Source organism: Peromyscus eremicus, unplaced genomic scaffold, assembly GCF_949786415.1.
Source record: "Peromyscus eremicus unplaced genomic scaffold, PerEre_H2_v1 PerEre#2#chr22_unloc_1, whole genome shotgun sequence".
Lineage (NCBI taxonomy): Eukaryota > Metazoa > Chordata > Mammalia > Rodentia > Cricetidae > Peromyscus > Peromyscus eremicus.
Genome location: NW_026734286.1, coordinates 9,446,220 through 9,464,901, shown reverse-complemented (window position 1 = coordinate 9,464,901; position 18,682 = coordinate 9,446,220). Strand labels below are relative to the sequence as shown.

The 18,682-nt window shown below is 38.5% G+C and overlaps 1 pseudogene; it reads right to left on the bottom strand.

Annotated features, from left to right (window-relative positions):
* Nucleotides 1-1,518: 1,518 nt before the first annotated feature.
* On the bottom strand, nucleotides 1,519-2,148 carry LOC131900751 (chromobox protein homolog 3-like; annotated as a pseudogene).
* Nucleotides 2,149-18,682: the final 16,534 nt, after the last annotated feature.

Here is an 18,682-nt window from a genome sequence, read left to right as displayed (position 1 = left end):
TGGTGGATGATTATATTGGTGTGTTCTTGGATTCAGTTTGCCAGTATTTTATTGAGTACTTTTGCATCAATGTTCATGAGAGAGCTTGGTCTGTAATTCTCTTTTTCTGTTGCATCTTTGTGTGGTTTGGGTATCAGGGTAATTGTAGCCTCATAAAAGGAGTTTGGTAATGTTCCTTCTGTTTCTATTGTGTGGAACAATTTGAGGAGTATTGGTATTAGCTCTTCTTTGAAATTCTGGTAGAATTCTGCACTGAAACCATCTGGCCCTGAACTTTTTTTGGTTGGGATACCTTTGATGACTGCTTCTATTTCAATAGGGGTTATAGGTCTATTTATTTATTTTTTAAAGGAATATAAAACTATTTATTGACCACTATTCATCATTATTTACAATAAAGTAAATATACAGTTGGATGACATTCTGATACTACAAAGTTACTTTTCTGGCTCATTGAACCAGAACCCAAATACTGAAAAAATTGATCCTACCAGTAAGGAATGAGTCAGGGTACAGAAAAAGCATGCAAGTCATTAATTTATATTACCAAATTTTGTTCATTTATGTCAGCGGGTCTGAAATTGCCAATATCATCTTTAACCATGAGCCCATTTCGACAGCAAACATATATTCCACAAATCATAACCTTTTAGTAGATTTCAATTTTCTATAAAGGAATGGTTCACTAGAGGAACATTTACATGCCCGTTTAAGTCTTTTTGTTTGGTTTTTACAAACAGGGATTCTCTGTGTAGCCCTGGTTGATCTAGTCTAAATCAGAGGTCCATCTGCCTTCATGATGGGATTAAAGGCATGCATCACCACACCCAGCTTAAGTCTTGTTATTAAATCATACTACTACTTTGTCTAATTCCATTTTCTGAAGGGGGAGTTTGTAAGGACAAACTTTTGTAAATAAACTACTATATTTATGTGATAATACATAAATTCTGATGTGGTTGCTGTAAAACTATCCAATAAATTAGAGAATCATCTACTAAATCTGAAAGGTTATGGTTTTAGGAAAACATTCACAATGATGGAATCTCATCAACACATGTTTTCATCTACAGTTTTTGAGCATTAAAAAACAAGACAAAATGAAAAACAGTTACACAAGTGTTTTATGCATACACACGCATACAAACAAAAAACCCAGAATGGTCCTGCTGTGTCCCAGTTAAAAAGTTCTGATTGAGTAATGACTGTAAAATCTCCTCAGCATTTAAGAAAAGCTGTTCTTCAAAGCTGAGGAAATACAACATGGTATCAAATATTCTATTGTTGAAGAAGCAACTACAGAAAGCTTTCATTTGCTCAAAGAAACCAGTGCCTTTTGATGCAGAACAAAAACCAAAAATATCCCAACTACTGTCAATACTTCAAAACCAGCATATCAAACTCGATTTTCATTAGAACACTATTTTTCCACACTAGTAACTCAAAACCAAAGATCCAGATTTTATTTATATATATATATATATATATATATATGCATATATATATATATGCAAACAATTATTGTGCCTCATCTTCTGGACAAGAATGCCAAGTCAGCCTCTCCTCATAAAAGGCGATGACAATCTGAGGACACTTCATATTTGCCTCTTTTGCCAGCACCAAGTCTGCCTCCTCTGAGTCCTTCCATTTCATGAGAAACATTAACTCTCCACTGCTGTCTGTGGCACCGATTATTCATTCAGGATCAAGACCTCTGGCAACCCCCCTTGGTTTGTCAGCAGCAGCTCTTTTCTTCTTCAATTTGCTATCATCAGATTCACTGTCAGATAAAGATTTCCTTTTTGTACCATCTTTTTCTTTACGAGCTTTTTGAGAATTAAGAAATGCTTCAATTAATTCTGGACAATCTAAATTTTCTTCTGGTTCCCAAGTATTATCAGCATCTGTGAACTCTTTCCACTTGAGGAAATACTCTACCTTCCCATCCACTACACGCTGGTCCAGTACTTTTTCTACCACAAATTCTTCAGGCTCTGCCTCTTCAACTTTTTTACTCTTTCCATTCTGTTTCTTTCCCATTTTTTGCAATGTAGTTTTATTGGGGCCATTTTTTTTTTAAATCGAAGACTTGAAGAATTCACCGCTCAGATGCTCCGGGCCGCGCTGGTCCTGCAGAGTCTCTGGCTGTGCGCCCCAGCTCAGCCCTATAGGTCTATTTAAATTGTTTATCTGGTCTTGATTTAATGTTGGTATGTGTTACCTATCCAGAAAATTGTCCATTTCTTTTAGATTTTCCAATTTTGTGGAGTACAGGTTTTTGAAGTATGACTTGATGATTTTCTGAATTTTCTTATTGTCTGTTGTTATGTCTCCCTTTTCATTTCTGATTTTGTTAATTTGGATATTCTTTCTCTGCCTTTTGGTTAGTTTGGATAAGGGTTTGTCTATCTTGTTGATTTTCTCAAAGAATCAACTCTCTGTTTCATTTATTCTTTTTACTGTTCTCTTTGTTTCTATTTTATTGATTTCAGCCCTCAATTTGATTATTTTCTGTCATCTATTCCTCCTAGGTGAGTTTGCTTCTTTTTGTTCTAGAGCTTTCAGGTATGCTGTTAAGTTACTGATGTGATTTCTCCAACTTCTTTATGTAGGCATTTAGAGCTATGAACTTTCCTCTTTGTACTGCTTTCATGGTGTCCCAGAAGTTGGGGGTATGTTGTACATTTATTTTCATTGAATTCTAGGAAGTCTTTAATTTTTTTTCTTTATTCTTTGACCCAGTGGTGATTCAGTTGAGCATTATTCAGTTTCCATGAGATTGTAGGCATTCTGTAATTTTCATTGTTGTTGAATTCTAACTTTAAGCATTGGTGGTCTAATAAAATACAGGCAGTCATTCCAATTTTTTTGGTGTCTATTGAGATTTGCTTTGTGACTGAGTATGTAGTCAATTTTAGAGAAGATTCCACGGGGTGATGAGAAGAATGTATAATCTTTTGTGTTTGGGTGGAATGTTCTATAGATGTCATTAAGTCCATTTGAGTCATAACATCTGTTAGTTCCTTTATTTCCCTATTAAGTTTCTTTCTGTCAGACCTGTCCATTGGTGAGAGTGGGGTGCTGAAGTCTCTCACTATTAATGTGTAGGGTTTGATGTGTGATTTAAGCCTTAGTAATGTTTCTTTTACATATGTGGGTGCACTTGTATTTAGGGCATAAATGTTCAGAATTGAGACTTCATTGTGATGGCTTTTTCCTGTGATGAATATGTAATGTCCTTTTGTATCTCTTGATTAATTTTAGTTTGAAATCTATTTTGTTAGATATTAGGACAGGTATACCAGCTTGCTTCTTAAGTCCATTTGATTAAAAAGTATTTTCCCAACCCTTTACTCTGAGGTAGTATCTGTCTTTGAAGTTGATGTGTATTTCTTGTATGCAGCAGAAAGATGGATCCTATTTTTGTATCCATTCTGTTAGCATGTCTTTTTATAGGCAAATTGAATCCATTGATATTAAGGGATATTAATGACCAGTGACTGGTAATTCTTGTTATTTTTTTTCGTGGTAGTGTGTATGTGTTTCCTTCTTTGGGATTTGTTGGTGTGGTATTATCTATTGCCTATGTTTTCATGGGTGCATCTAACTTCCTTGGGTTGGATTTTTCCTTCTAGTACTTTCTGTAGGGCTGTATTTGAGGATATTGTTTAAATCTGGTTTTGTCATGGAATATCTTGTTTACTCTGCCTATGGTGATTGAGTACATGGGTATAATAGTCTGTGCTGGCATTCATGGTCTCTTAGTGTCTGCACAATGTCTGTCCAAGACCTTCTGTCTTTTAGAGTCTCAGTTGAGAAGTCTGATGTAATTCTGATAGGTCTGCATATATAAATCACTTGGCCTTTTTCCTTTGCTGCTCTTAATAGTCTTTGTTTATTCTATATGTTTAGTGGTTTGACGCTATTTTTCCACACTTTTTGGGTCCAGTCTATTTCTTGTTCTATAAACTTCTTGTAGCTTCAGAGGCATTTCCTTCTTTAGGTTGGAAAAGTTTTCTATGATTTTGTTCAATATGTTTTCTGTGCCTTTGAGCTGGCATTCTTCTTCTTCTTCTTCTTCTTCTTCTTCTTCTTCTTCTTCTTCTTCTTCTTCTTCTCCTCCTCCTCCTCCTCCTCCTCCTCCTCCTCCTCCTCCCCCCCCTCCTCCTCCTCCCCCTCCTCCTACTCCTCCTTCTTCTTCTATCCCTATTATTCTTAGATTTGGTCTTTTCATGGTGTCCCAGATTTTCTGGACCTTTTGTGTTATGTCTTTGTTGGCTTTAGTCTTTGTTGGCTAATGTTTTCTTTGACCAATGAATCTATTTCTTCTATTGTACCTTCAACACCAGAGATTCTCTCTTCCATCTCTTGCCTTCTTTTGGTTATGCTTGCCCCTGTAGTTTCTGTTCATTTACTCAAATTTTCTATTTCCAGCATTCCCCCAGTTTGTGTATTCTTCATTGCCTCAATTTCAATTTTCAAGTCCTGAACTGTCTCTTTCACCTGTTTGATTGCTTTTTTTCTTGGTTTTCTTGACTTTCTCTAAGGGATTTATTGATTTCTTCCAATTTTTTGTTTGTTTTTTCCTCAATTTCTTTAAGGGATTTTTTTTTTCATTTTCTGTTTAAAGGCCTCTATCATCTTCATAAAGTCATTTTAAGGTCATTTTCTTCTGTTTCTTCTACATTGGGATGATCAGGTCTTGCTGCAGTAGAACCACTAGGTTCTAGTGGTGCCATATTGCTATTTATATTATTATTTATGTTATTATTTATGTTATTATTTATTTATTTATTTATTTATTTATTTATTTATTTATTTATTTATTTATTATGTATACAGCATGTATAACTGCAGGCCAGAAGAGGGCGCCAGATCTCATTACAGATGGTTGTGAGCCACCATGTGGGTGCTGGGAATTGAACTCAGGACCTCTGGAAGGGCAGTCAGTGCTCTTAGCCTCTGAGCCATCTCTCCAGCCCCTGCTATTTATGTTATTGAATGTATCCTTACACTGGTGTCTACTCATCTCTTCCTTCAATCAGTGTAAACCATGTCTATGTCTCAGGGAGCTACTCTTGGTCCAATCGGCACTGGTGGTGTTTGTGTCTCAGGAATCTCTTGGTCCAACAGCAGCTGGTGAAGTCTATGTCTCAGGGAGCAGCTGTGGTCTCAGGGGATGGCTGAGTTTGGGGGATAGAGTGGGGCTTATAGACTACAAGGTCTGATGAGTGGGGTGCTCAGGTCTGCCTGCAGGAGTCTTGCCTGCTGGCCCGCAACTGGGGCTGCAATGGGTGGGGGTATGGAGGCATGGGTTGTGCCCCTGGATGTAAGGCCTAGAGCTAGGGGTGACTGGCTGGGGAACAGTGACTTATCTCTTGATCCAATAGGAGCTGGCAGAGTCTGTAGGTATATAGGTTCTTACATTGGCCCCAGATGGGACAAATGGAGTTCTGATTATATGGTTGACATTTCCTTTTGACCTTTACCTAGAGGGTTGCTATCTTTCTTGTGACTTCCACTGTATTCTTACCCTGCACAGTTTTTCTTGAAGGCCAGCAGCCAGTAGAGCTTAAGAGGAATCGATAATGTTTCAGTGGCTCTATCTGCAATGACAGATGCATGTCCCTTCCTAAGTTTTCCATCAACTGGACTTCCATGTCTCAAATTCTTTAAATCACACAGGCTTATCTAAAGGTAGTTCAGAATGCTCTGTAGAGAAATGATTTTGAACTCTGGAACATATATAACCTGGGGGTCAAATTTAAAAGTCAAGAGTAAATACGGAAAGTACATGAAAAAAGAAGAAGAGTGTACCAAGGGGTTCTGTGTACCAAGGGTACTCTTCTTCTTCTTCTTCTTCTTCTTCTTCTTCTTCTTCTTCTCCTCCTCCTCCTCCTCCTCCTCCTCCTCCTCCTTCTCTATCTATCTATCGTCTATCTGTCTATCTATCTATCTATCTATCTATCTATCTATCTATCTATCTATCTATCTACCTACCTACCTACCTACCTATCTATCTATCTATCTATCTATCTATCTATCTATCTATCTATCTATCTATCTATCTCTATCTATCTATCTATCTATCTATCTATCTATCTTAGGAAGGGAAGCATCCAAACTCTTTTTTTTTTATTTATTTGTATGTACATTGCTGTTTTGCCTGCAGGTATGTCTGTATGAGGGCATTGGACCCACAGGAACAGGAGTAATAGAAAGTTGTGAGCTGCCATATGGGAATTGTACCCAGGTCTTCTGAAAGAGTAGTTAGTACTCTTAACCTCAAGGCCGTCTCTCCAGTCCCCCTTCTTATTTTATAATAATTGATATTTTAATGTTCTATGTCATCTTTCAATTATATTCTGCCTTGAGTACTATAAGGAATGCCTGTAATATGATTAATCCTCTATTACTTATACTTCTTAAATTTTTATCTATCTATCTATCTATCTATCTATCTATCTATCTACCTACCTACCTATTACACCCTAACCACAGTTTCCCCTGCATCTTCTCCTTTCAGTCCCTTCAACTCCACTCTCCCCCCATCCACTCCTCCTCCATATCTCTATAGAATAGGGCAGGCTTCCCATGGACATCAAACCTACCTTAGCATATCAAGTTGCAGTAACACTAGATACATCCTCTCCTATTAAGGCTGGATGAAGCAACCCAATAGGAGCAAAGGGTCCCAAAATGAGGTAAGATCAGAGACCTGCTCCCATTGTTGTGAGTCCTAGAAGAAGACCAAGCTACACAACTATAACATATATGTACTGGGCCTAGTCATTCTTATTCAGGCTCCCTCTTCAGCAGTTCAGTTTCTGTGGGCCCCTATGAGGCCAGGTTAGTTGATTTTGTGGGTTTTCTTGCAATTACCTTGACTCTTTTGGCTCCTACAATCCTACCTCTCCCTCTTCTCAGAATTTCCCAAGCTCTACTTAATATTTGGCTGTGGGTCTCTGCATGTTTCTGTCACTTGCTGGGTGAAGCCTCTCTGATGACAATTGGCTAGGTATCAATCTATGAGTATAGCAGAATATCATTAGGAATCATTTCATTGACTTTTATTTATTGGCAGTCATGGTTCTATTCTAGGTCTGTGGGATATCCAGTCTCTGGGTCCTGGCCCTCCAGGCAGTGTCAGGAGTGGGCTTCTCTCACAGTATGGGTCTCAAGCTGTACCAGTCATTGGTTGTCCACTCCCATAATTTCTGTGCCACTTTTACCCCAGCATATCTTATAAGCAGAACACATTGTAAGTCTAAGATTTTATGGCTGGGTTGATGTGTCAGTCTATCCACGGGAAGTCTTGCCTGATCACAAGAGATGGTTGGTTCAGGTTCTGTATCCCTCGTTACTAGGGGTCTTAGCTAGGGTCACCCTCATAGATTCCTGGGAGGTTCCATTGCACTAGGTTTCTAGCTCATCCCAGAGATGGCTCTCGATTCCAGTTGTCTCTCCCAGGGCTCTCTTTCTCTATCCTACTTCCACCCAATCACTTCTGTTTCCATCCCCATCCCTGTCCAGACCCCTTCCCCCTTCCACTGGTGATGTTTATTCTATTTTTCCTTCACAGTGAGATTCATGTGTCCCTCCCTCACTTGAGCCCACCTTGTTACCTAACTTCTCTGGGTCTCTGGATTATAGCATGTTTTTTTTTTTAAAAAAAAATTATTATTTATTTATTATGTATATAGTGTTCTGCCTGCATGTGTTCCTGCAGGCCATAAGAGGGCACCAGATCTCATTACAGGTGGTTGTGAGCCACCATGTGGTTGCTGGGAATTGAACTCAGGACCTGTGGAAGAGCAGTCAATACTTTTAAGTGCTGAGCCACCCCTCCAGCTCAGGTTATTTTTACTTTATAACTAATATCCACTTACCAGTGAGTACATGCCATGTTTGTGTTTCTGTGTCTGGGTTATCTCATTCAGGATGATCTCTTCTAGTTCCATCCATTGGCCTGAAAGTTCATGATGTCATTGTTTTTGACAGCTGAGTAATATTGTATTGTGTGAATGTACCACCTCTTCTTTATTCATTCTTCTGTTAAGGGACATCTATGTCATATTCAGTTTCTGGCTGTTATGAATAAAGTTGCTATGAACATAGTTGAGCAAATGTCCTTGTGGTGTGATTGAGCATTCTTTGGGTTCATTCCCAAGAGTTGTATAGCTGGGTCTTGAGGTAGATCGATTACCAATTTTCTGAGAAACTGCCACACTGACTTCCAAAGTAGCTGTACAAGTTTGTACTCCCACCAGCAATTGAGGAATGTCCCTGTTGCTCCACATCCTCCCAGCATGAGCTGCCATTTGTATTTTTGATCTAAGCCATTCTGACAGGTGTAATATGGAATTTGAATCATTTTAATTTACATTTCCCTGAAGGATAAGGATGTTGAACATTTCTTTAAGGGCTCCTTGGCCATTTGAGATTCTTTTGTTGAGAATCTTCTGTTTAGATCTATACCCCATTTTTAATTATATTATGTGGTAGTTTCTGAAGCTCTTTATACATTTTAGATATCAGCCCTCTGTCAGATGTGGAGTTGGTGAAGATCTTTTTCCATTCTGTGGGCTGCCATTTTGTTCTTTTGACAGTGTCCTTTGCCTTATAAAAGGTTTTCAGTTTTATGAGGTATCATTTATTATTTGTTGATCTTAGTGTCTTCACTGTTGGTGTTCTGTTCAGGAAGTTGTCTCCTGTGCCAATGCATTCAAGGCTATTCCTTGCTTTCTCTTCTATCAGGTTCAGTTTATCTGGCTTTATTTTGACGTCTTTGATCCACTTGGACTTGAGTTTTGTGCAGGGTCATAGATATGGATCTACTTGTAGTCTACATACTGACATTTGGTTAAACCAGCACCATTTGTTGAAATACTTTCTTTTTTCATTGAATAATTTTGGCTTCTTTATCAAAAATCAAGTGCCCATAGGTTTGGGGATTTACTTCTGGGTCTTTGAGTCAATTCCATTAATCAACATGTCTGTTTTTATGCCAGTACTATGCAGGGTTTTTGTTTGTTTGTTTTTGTTTTTGTTTTTTTAGAGACAGGTTTTCTCTGTGTAGTTTTGGAGCCTGTCCTGGAACTCGATCTGTAGACCAGGCTGGCCTTGAACTCACAGAGATCCACCTGCCTCTGCCTCCCAAGTGCTGGGATTAAAGGCTTGAGCCACCACCACCTGGCACAATGCAGGTTTTATTACTATTGCTCTGTACTACACAGCTTGAAATCAAAGACGGTGATACCTCTGGAAGTTCATTTCTTGTAGAGGATTGTTTTAGCTATCATGAGTTTTTGAAGTTGAGTATTGTTCTTTAAAGGTCTGTAAAAAACTCTGTTGGAATTTTGATGGGGATTGCATTGAATATATAGATTGCTTTTGGTAAGATTGCCATTATTACTACGTTAATCATACCTATCCATGAGCATGGGGGAATCTTTCCATCTTCCGATATCTTCTCCAATTTCTTTCTTTAAAGACTTGAAGTTCTTGTCATACATGTCTTTCACTTGCTTGGTTAGAGTAACACCAAGGTATTTTATACTATTTGTAGCTATTGTGAAGAATGTGCTTTCCCTGATTTCTTTCTCAGTCTGATTGTCAATTGTATATAGGAAGGCTACTGATTTTTTTTTTTAGTTTATTTTGTATTTAACCACTTCACTGAAAGTGTTTATCAGCTGTAGGAGTTCCCTGGTAGAATATTTGGGATTGACTATGTATACTATCACATCATTTGTACATAGTAATACTTGGACTTCTTCCTTTCCAATTTGTATCTTCTTGATCTCCTTTTGTTGTCCTATTGCTCTGGCTAAAATTTCAAGTACTACATTGAATAGATATATAGAGAGTGGACAGCTTTGTCTTGTCCCTGATTTTAGTGGAATTGTTTTACATTTCTCTCCATTTAATTTTAGGTTGGCTATAGGCTTGCTGTATATTGCCTTTATTATGTTTAGTTAGGTATGTCCCTTGTATCTCTGATCTCAAAGACTTTTATCATGAGGAAGTGTTGGATTTTGTCAAAGGCCTTTTTAGCATATAATAAGATGATTATGTGGTATTTTTTATTTCAGGTGGTCTATATGATGGATTACATTGACAGATTCTCATATGTTGAACTATCCCTGCATCTCTGAGGTGAAGCTGACTTGATCATGATGGATATTTTTGATGTGTTCTTGGATTTGGCTTGTGAGTATTTTATTGAGTTTTTTTGCATCAATGTTCATGAGGGTCATTCTTTTTTTGTTTTGAGTCTCTATATGGTTTGGGTATCAGGCTGACTGTGGCCTCATAACATGAATTTGGCAATGTTCCTTCTTTTTTATGTTATGGAATAATTTATTTTATGGAACTATTGGTATTAGCTTTTCTTTGACAGTATGGTAGAATTCTGCACTAAACCATTTGGGACCTGGGCTTTTTAGTTCAGAGATTTTTAATGATTGCTTCTATTTCCTTAGGGGTTATAGTTCTATTTAAGTTGTTCATTTGATTTTGATTTTACTTTGGTAAATGGTAACCAGTTCTTTTAGATTTTCCAATTTTGTGGAGTACAAGTGTTTGAAGTATGACCTAATGATTCTTTGAATTTCCTCAGTGTTTAGTGTTGTGCTCTCCTTTCTTTTCTGATTTTGTTAATTTGAGTATTCTCTCTGTGCATTTTAATTTGGATAAGGGTTGGTCTATCTTGTTGATTTTTCTCAAAGAACCAACACTTTGTTACATTGATTCTTTGCATTGTTCTCATGTTTCTGTTTATTGACTTTGGCCTTAAGTTTGATTATTTCCTGTCATCTATTCCTCTTGAGTGTATTTGCTTCTTTTTGTTCTAGCACTTACAGGTGTTCTGTTAAGTCATCAATGTGGGATTTCTCTAATTCTCTTATGAAGGCACTTAGTGCTATGAACTTTCCTCTTGGCATCCTCTTTTATATTCCATAAATTTGGGTTGTTGTGCATTTATTTTCATTGAATTCTTGGAAGTCTTTATTTATTTCTTCATTGAGCCAGTGGCAACTCAGTAGAGAGTTGTTCAGTGTCCACAAGTTTGTAGGCTTTCTGTTGCTTCAGTTTTTGTTGAAGTCCAACTTTGATCCATGGTGATCTCTTTTTTTCTCATTTTTTTATTAAGAAATTTTCTATTCACTTTACATACGAACCACAGATCCCACCTCTTCCCTCTTCCCACCCCAGCCTTCCCTCCCAAGCCACCCCTTATCCCCACATTTCCCAAATCAAGGTCTCCCATGGGGAACCAGCAGAGCCTGGTCCACTCAGCTGAGGCATGTCCAAGCTCCTCCCTGCTGAACATGGTGATGTCTTAAGATACAAAGCTTATTTCAAATTTTTAGTTCAAATTATCTATTGAGTGTAGCTTGAGTTTTCCTGCCTGGCCCACAGTCAGGGCAAATCTCTCTCACCTGCCAGTCCCACAGCCGCTCAGTCCCGACCAAGTAAACACAGAGTCTTATATTGGTTTCAAACTGTATGGCTGTGGCAGGCTTCTTGCAAACTGTTCTTACAGCTTAAATTAATCCATTTCCATTAATCTATACCTTGCCACATGGCTTGTGGCTTACCAGCATCTTCACATGCTGGTTGTCATGGTGGCGGCTGGCAGTGTCTCTCTGACTCAGCCTTCCACTTCCCAGCTTTATTCTCCTCCTTGTCCCGCCTACACTTCCTGCCTAGCCAATGGCCAATCAGTGTTTTATTTATTGACTAATTAGCAACACATTTGCCATACAGAACATCCCACAGCACTCCCCCCCCTTTTTTTTTTAAAAAAAGGAAGGTTTTAACCTTAACGAAGTAAAATTACATATAATTTGGGAATTTGGGTGTAGCTTCTCTTACTACTTCCTGCTGGAGGGGGGGCGCTGTATCTTATGGGGACATAAAGAAAATTTTAGGATTATGGAGTAGTCCGTGAGGCTGTATCATCTGAGCCAGTTGCCTTGAAATCATTCTGGATGTTGGATCATCTGGGCCATGGTGTCATCAGAGACCTTTCAGGGGGTCTTGGCTGGTCAAACCTGATGTATCTTAATCTGGAACAAATTCATAGCCTTTGGCTTTCTGTGGGAACAAAAGCAGAGTCTCCTTTCCAAAGCAACATATCCTTATATCCAAATTTTGAAGTCAAGGTACCTTTAAAATATACATTTTGGCATAACTCAACAGCTTTTACAATCAAATGTTTTTCTGCAGTTAAAAATCCCAGAGACAACACAATCCAGATTCTCTGTGTAATATTCATCTTTACGTGGCTTATTTTTTATATTAATTTTACTGTCTCTTTAAAGACTTTATTTTTTAAAACTTTGTATTTGTTTCTATAACTCTATATATCAACTTTTTGTCTCTTTCAAGCCTATGTATATTTTACACACATTGTAAACTATTACATCTGAATCTGTCTTATTGTGAATCTATTGCTTTAAACTGCAGCAGCTATGACTGCTGGCTCCGCCCACCTCAGCTTCCCAACATGGTGGTGGTTTAGCACCAGCTCTGGGAGCTATCATGGGTCTCTATGCTTTTATCCAAGCAGCGTGTAGCCCAGAAACCTCTTTTTTTTTTGTTTTGTACTAATAAAGGCTAAATTCACCATGCAGCTTAATGTGCCACTTGCAGAGGCCTCATTCCCGCCATACTGCAGGTCGAGTGCACACATTAGGAACCCACCAGTAGCTCAAACCAGCAGCTGCCGCTCATTTGAGAGAGACAATTAGGAAGCTGTTTTTAGCTTCGTTTTAGAATCTTTTCTCAGGTTTTAGGTGCAAACTCTTGCTACCACATTGGACGCCATTTGTAGCTTGAGTTTTCCTGCCTGGCCCACAGTCAGGACAAATCTCTCTCACCTGCCAGTCCCACAGCCGCTCAGTCCCGACCAAGTAAACACAGAGACTTATATTGGTTTCAAACTGTATGGCCATGGCAGGCTTCTTGCTAACTGTTCTTAAAGCTTAAATTAATCCATTTCCATTAATCTATACCTTGCCACATGGCTTGTGGCTTACCAGCATCTTCACATGCTGGTTGTCATGGTGGTGGCTGGCAGTGTCTCTCTGACTCAGCCTTCCACTTCCCAGCTTTATTCTCCTCGTCCCGCCTACACTTCCTGCCTAGCCAATGGCCAATCAGTGTTTTATTTATTGACTAATTAGCAACACATTTGCCATACAGAACTTGCTTTGTAGCTGAGTATAACTTCAGAGAAGGTTCCATGAGGTGCTGAGGAAAAGGTATATTCTTTTTTCTTTGAGGCAAATGTTCCATAGATATGTTAGGCCCATTTGAGTCATAATGTCTGTTTGTTCTATGACTTTTCTGTTTAGTTTATGTCTGGATAACTTGTCCATTGGTGAGAGTGAGACACTGAAATCTTCCACTATGAATGTGTGGGATTTGATGTGTGATTTAAGCTTTAGTAATGCTTCTTTTACAAATGTGGGTGCCCTTGCATTTAGGGTATAGATGTTCAGAATTGAGATATCTTGGTGGATTATCCCTTTGATGAGTATGAAGTATCCCTTTCCATCTATTTTGATTATTTTGTTTGGAAATCTATTTTGTTAGATATTAGAATGGCTGCACCAGCTTGCTTCTTGGGTGATTGTATCAAAAACCTTTTTCCAACCTTTTACTCTGAGGTAATGTCCATCTTTGAGGTGAGGTGTGTTTCCTGTGTGCAGCAAAATAATGGAGCCTCTTTTCACATGTATTTTGATAGCCTGTGTCCTTTTATTAGGGAATTGAGTTCATTGATACTGAAAATTTTTTTTTCTTTTCGAGACAGGGTTTCTCTGTGTAGCTTTGCGCCTTTCCTGGAACTTGCTTTGGAGGCCAGGCTGGCCTCGAACTCACAGAGATCCACCTGGCTCTGCCTCCCAAGTGCTGGAACTAAAGGCATGCACCACCACCGCCCGGCCTGAAAAAAAATTTTAAGGAGCAGTGATTGTTAATTCTTGTCATTTTGATGTTGGTAGTGATGGAGGTAGTGTGTGTGTGTGTCCCTTCTTTTCATTTTGATGTTGTGAAATCATTTATTTTATGTGTTTTCTTGGGTGTCATTAACCTCTTTGTGTTGGAGTTTTCCTTCTAGTATCTTCTATAAGAATGGATTTATAGATAGATATTGTTAAATTTGGTTTTGTCATAGAGTATCTTGTTTTCTCCATCTAGTTGATGGAAAGTTTTGCTGGGTACAACAGTCTAGGCTGGCATCTGTGATCTCTTAGATCTCATAAGACATCTATCTGCCAGGCCTATCTGGCTCTTAGAGCCTCAGTTGAGAAGTCAGGTGTAATTTTAATAAGTCAGCCCTTATATGTTACTTGGCTCATTTCTCTTTCAGCTTTTAATATTCTTTGTTCTGTAATTTAGTGTTTTAATTATTATGTGCTAGACAGACTTTCTTTTCTGGTGCAATCTACTTGGTGTTTTGTAAGCGTCTTGTATGTTTATAGGCATCTCTTCCTTTAGTTGAGAAATTTTCTTCTATGATTTTATTGAAAATGATTTCTGGGCCTTTGACTTGGGATTCTTCTTCTATTCCTATTAAGTTTTAGGTTTGGTCCTTTCAGTGTTCCAGATTCCTGGATGTTTTATGTTAGGAACATTTTAGATTTAACATTTTCTTTGACTGATATATCAATTTCTTCTATTGTATCTTTTATACCTGATATCTCTTCTATCTCTTGTATTCTGTTGGTGATGCTTGTCCCTGTAGTTACTGTTTGTTTTCCCATCTCCAGGATTCCCTCAGTTGGTTTTCTTTATTGCTTCTATTTCCATTTTCAGGACTTGAACAGTTTTATTCATTACCTTCACCTGTTGTTTGTATTTTCCTGGATTTCTTTAAGGGATTTATTAATTTCCTCTTTAAAGACTTCTATCATCTTCATAAGACTGAATTTAAGGTCATATTCTTTTGCTTCAGCTGTGTTGGAATCCAAGACTTGCTGTTGCAGGATAGTTGGACTCTGGTGGTACCATATTGATGTGGCTGTTTTTGATTATTCATCTAGGTTTGGGGTTATTATAGGCTAAGGTGCTGATTTCTGATTTTATCTTTGTTAGATGGATATTTTTGGATGTTTTCCCATTGGTTTTTGTTTTCTCTCTGGTCTTCTGGCCTGAGTGGTCTTGGGTTCTGGTGGCAGATCCAGTGGGGTGTCTCCACTGAAGTTTTTGCATCTTGTGTGGCCTCTGGGCTCTTGTGTGCCAATGTTGCCTCTGTGGTTTCAAGTACTTGTGTGGCCTCTAGGGTTCCTAGTAAGGCATGGCCTCTGGTAAGGCTAAAACCTTCTGCCAAAATTGTAGGCTGGGATATGGAGCCCAGGGGAGTGTGTGCATTTGGGGGCTGTTGGGTGGGCTCTAGTGGGTCTTAACTGGCAGTAGGTGATGTCTTACCTGGGGTTCCTAGCACTGACATGGCCTCCAGGAAAGCAGGTCTTCTGCCCAAGTTTTGGGCCAGAATATGGAGCCCAGGAGAGCAGGGGGTCTATTGGATGGGCTTTAAGTGAGTGTTAGTGGATAGTGGGAGGTGTTTTACTTGGAGTCTGTAGAACAGGCCTGGCCTGTGGTAAAGCAGAATTCTTCCAGAGTTGTGGGCTAGAATGTGGAGCCCATGGGGAAGGGGTGCAGTTTTTTAAAATTAGTATATACTGTTCTAGTGTAAGTTGTATAAAAGTTGGCACTCACTTAATAGCAAAAGTTTGTTTGTAGAAGTGTTCTCTGAGGATTGAGGTCTGGCCTATAGAAATGTAGAACACGTATAAATGAACACATGCTGTTATGACATCCAAGGTTCAAGAACAAAGTGAGTGAAAGCCATTTAACATAATTCATTAGTATTTTTACCTCTGTGATTAACTCCACCTGTATGACTGACAGTGTAAAGGAACATAAATAGGACATTCCTGAACAATTTATCCCACTACTCTAAGTGGGATGGGACACTGTACATGAAGTATATTAGCAGTAGTGTGTAGGTGTAGATATTCCTGTTCTGGAGAAATAAAAATTGGGCAGATTAATGCATCCGTTTATTTCCCTCTGCAATAAAAACAGGCAGGCTGGAATATGCCCAAGTATAAATAATAAATAAAGGATGTCTATGGGTTTTGCCAGATGTTTTAGTTCCTGTAGTAATGGAAGCTTAACAGAAACTGCAGTTAAAATTAAAGTAGTTCCTATTGCTGGAAATATTTCAACAACATAAGCAGAATCTGAAACAATATTTAAAGGTTTATAAATTAACTGTAATACATGAATCAAAACAGCCAGTTCCACCTGTTGAGCTCAGGAAAAAGAAGTATTGATAGATTGATGAATATCTGGACTATAAATCCTTCCTGATCCATTAGATGAGCCATCAATAAAATAAATATTTGCCTGTGGAAGAGGAGAGGTTTGGACAACTTTTGTAATCACAAATTCGGGTCATATGAGAAAACCCCTCTCTTGCCAGCTGGATAAAGATTTCCTATCTTTCCATATTAGTCTGCAAATGATTTTAAAGTCCATATGCTGCAAGCTGCAGGAAAATGTAATGGGATCCAGCTACTATCACAAAAGCTACTATTTGAAAAGGTCAAGGACTTTTCTGAAGCCATGGCTTAAGAAATCTTGGTGATATTTTAGCACACATGCACATACACACATACATATATACACATATGCATACACACAAACACACACACACATATGCTGGTTCCTACAGTGATTTTTTTTGTATGCTATGTGTGCTTCCAAGAACTCCTAACAGTGTATTTATCTAAAATACCTATCAAGCATCCAAGGCCAAATGATCTCCTGAACTAAGGAAACCATACCTGTCTCCTAGGTCAGGCAGATAGCTTTATTTCTTGTGCAATTTAAGCTTTATTTCTTGTGCAAATTAACCTCTTTCTTATACAGCCTTACTAACATTACAGATGCCTAATGTTTTTACCTAACCACTTCTAGGAATGTAGTTTGAGCACATAAATCCCCCTTTTCTGATGTATTAACTGATTTTAGCTCTCAGTTGACCTCCTCCTTTACCACTCCCTTTTTGAGTTGTAAAAGAAAGCCTGATGGTCACTGCCTAAGGAAAACTCTTTATGACCCTGTAAGAATTCAAGCCTGGTGACCTTGATTTGGCTAGAGCACTGTCATTACATGGGTTTTGTAGCTCAAGTTTTCCTGCCTGGCCCACAGTCAGGGCAAATCTCTCTCACCTGCCAGTCCCACAGCCACTCAGACCCAACCAAGAGACTTATATTGGTTACAAACTGTATGGCTGTGGCAGGCTTCTTGCTAACTGTTCTTACAGCTTAAATTAATCCATTTCTATAAATCTATACCTTGCCACGTGGCTCGTGGCTTACCGGCATCTTCACATGCTGTTTGTAGTGGTGGCTGGCAGTGTTTCTCTGACTCAGCCTTCCACTTCTCAGCTTTATTCTCCTCCTTGTCCCACCTGTACTTCCTGCCTGGCCACTGGCCAATCAGTGATTTATTTATTGACCAATCAACAACACACTTGACATACAGACCATCCCACAGCAGGGTATATCACTGCAAACCTCAGAGATTTAGGGAGGATTTTTGAGGATTTTGACTGAAGAGGATTTAGACTGGAGAACTAGAATGAGGTGGAAGATGAGGAAGAGCTAGATGGGGAAGAACGAGATGGGTAAGAACAAGATGAGGAAGACAAAGGTGGGGCAGAACTAAGATGAGAGAATTAAGATAGAACTTATCGGGGACAGCAGATAAATGTAGAGAGAAATAAGGCAAGAAAGGAGCTAGGCATGAGAGCAGAACTGAAGCTGTGTAGATAGGATTTTATCCTACAGGAATAAAGTAGACAAAGAGCACAGTGTAAATAGATTCTTTTCCCAAAAATAATTCTCACCGTTAATAGCTTCTCTTCTGAGCCCCTGGGAAGAATATTAAGGCTGGTCCTTAATAATATTTGAGATTCATACAATTCTCTAACATTTAAACACCTCAATTTTGCTGAAGCTGCACTGGAAATACCAATTACATCTCATGAGGCCAGTAATAAAATCAACTTTTTAATAGGCTCTCCTAAGTCTTCACCAAAATGCAGAGAATTGAAGATTAGATTGATCAGTAAATTACTCACCCCAGGCTTCGGGGTCATTTTCAGAAAATGGAGTATATGTATATAAAGTAGGCTCCAGTGAAGTAACTGAGGGAGCTGTCCTCAGCACACACATAGGTTATATTTTTACTTTTGATTTTGCCTGAACAAGGAAAATCACCTTTGTGCCTCTTTTACTAATTAAAAGTTTGATCATAAAGCTTATAGTCATTGAAAGAATTCATAATGAGTCTTTCATGATTAATATCCTCCTTGTCTTCCTTAGTTTGATAATAGTCCATGTTAACGAACAAAGGACACAAAATTGAACAGGGATCTTTTCCTTGTTTATATGCCTTTTCACTATCATTTTGGGCTCTGTCCTTACTTCATCTAAAATTCTGTCTTCTGGAAACCAGAAGTTATAATCCTAATCAATTTTCAAGCAATCTAATAATTGTGATTTTAATGTTAATAGTATGCTCCATTCTTTAAAAAAAATGATGCAATAAGTCAACAAAAGGAACCTACCCCCCAACCCCATCCCGCTCGTTTCTG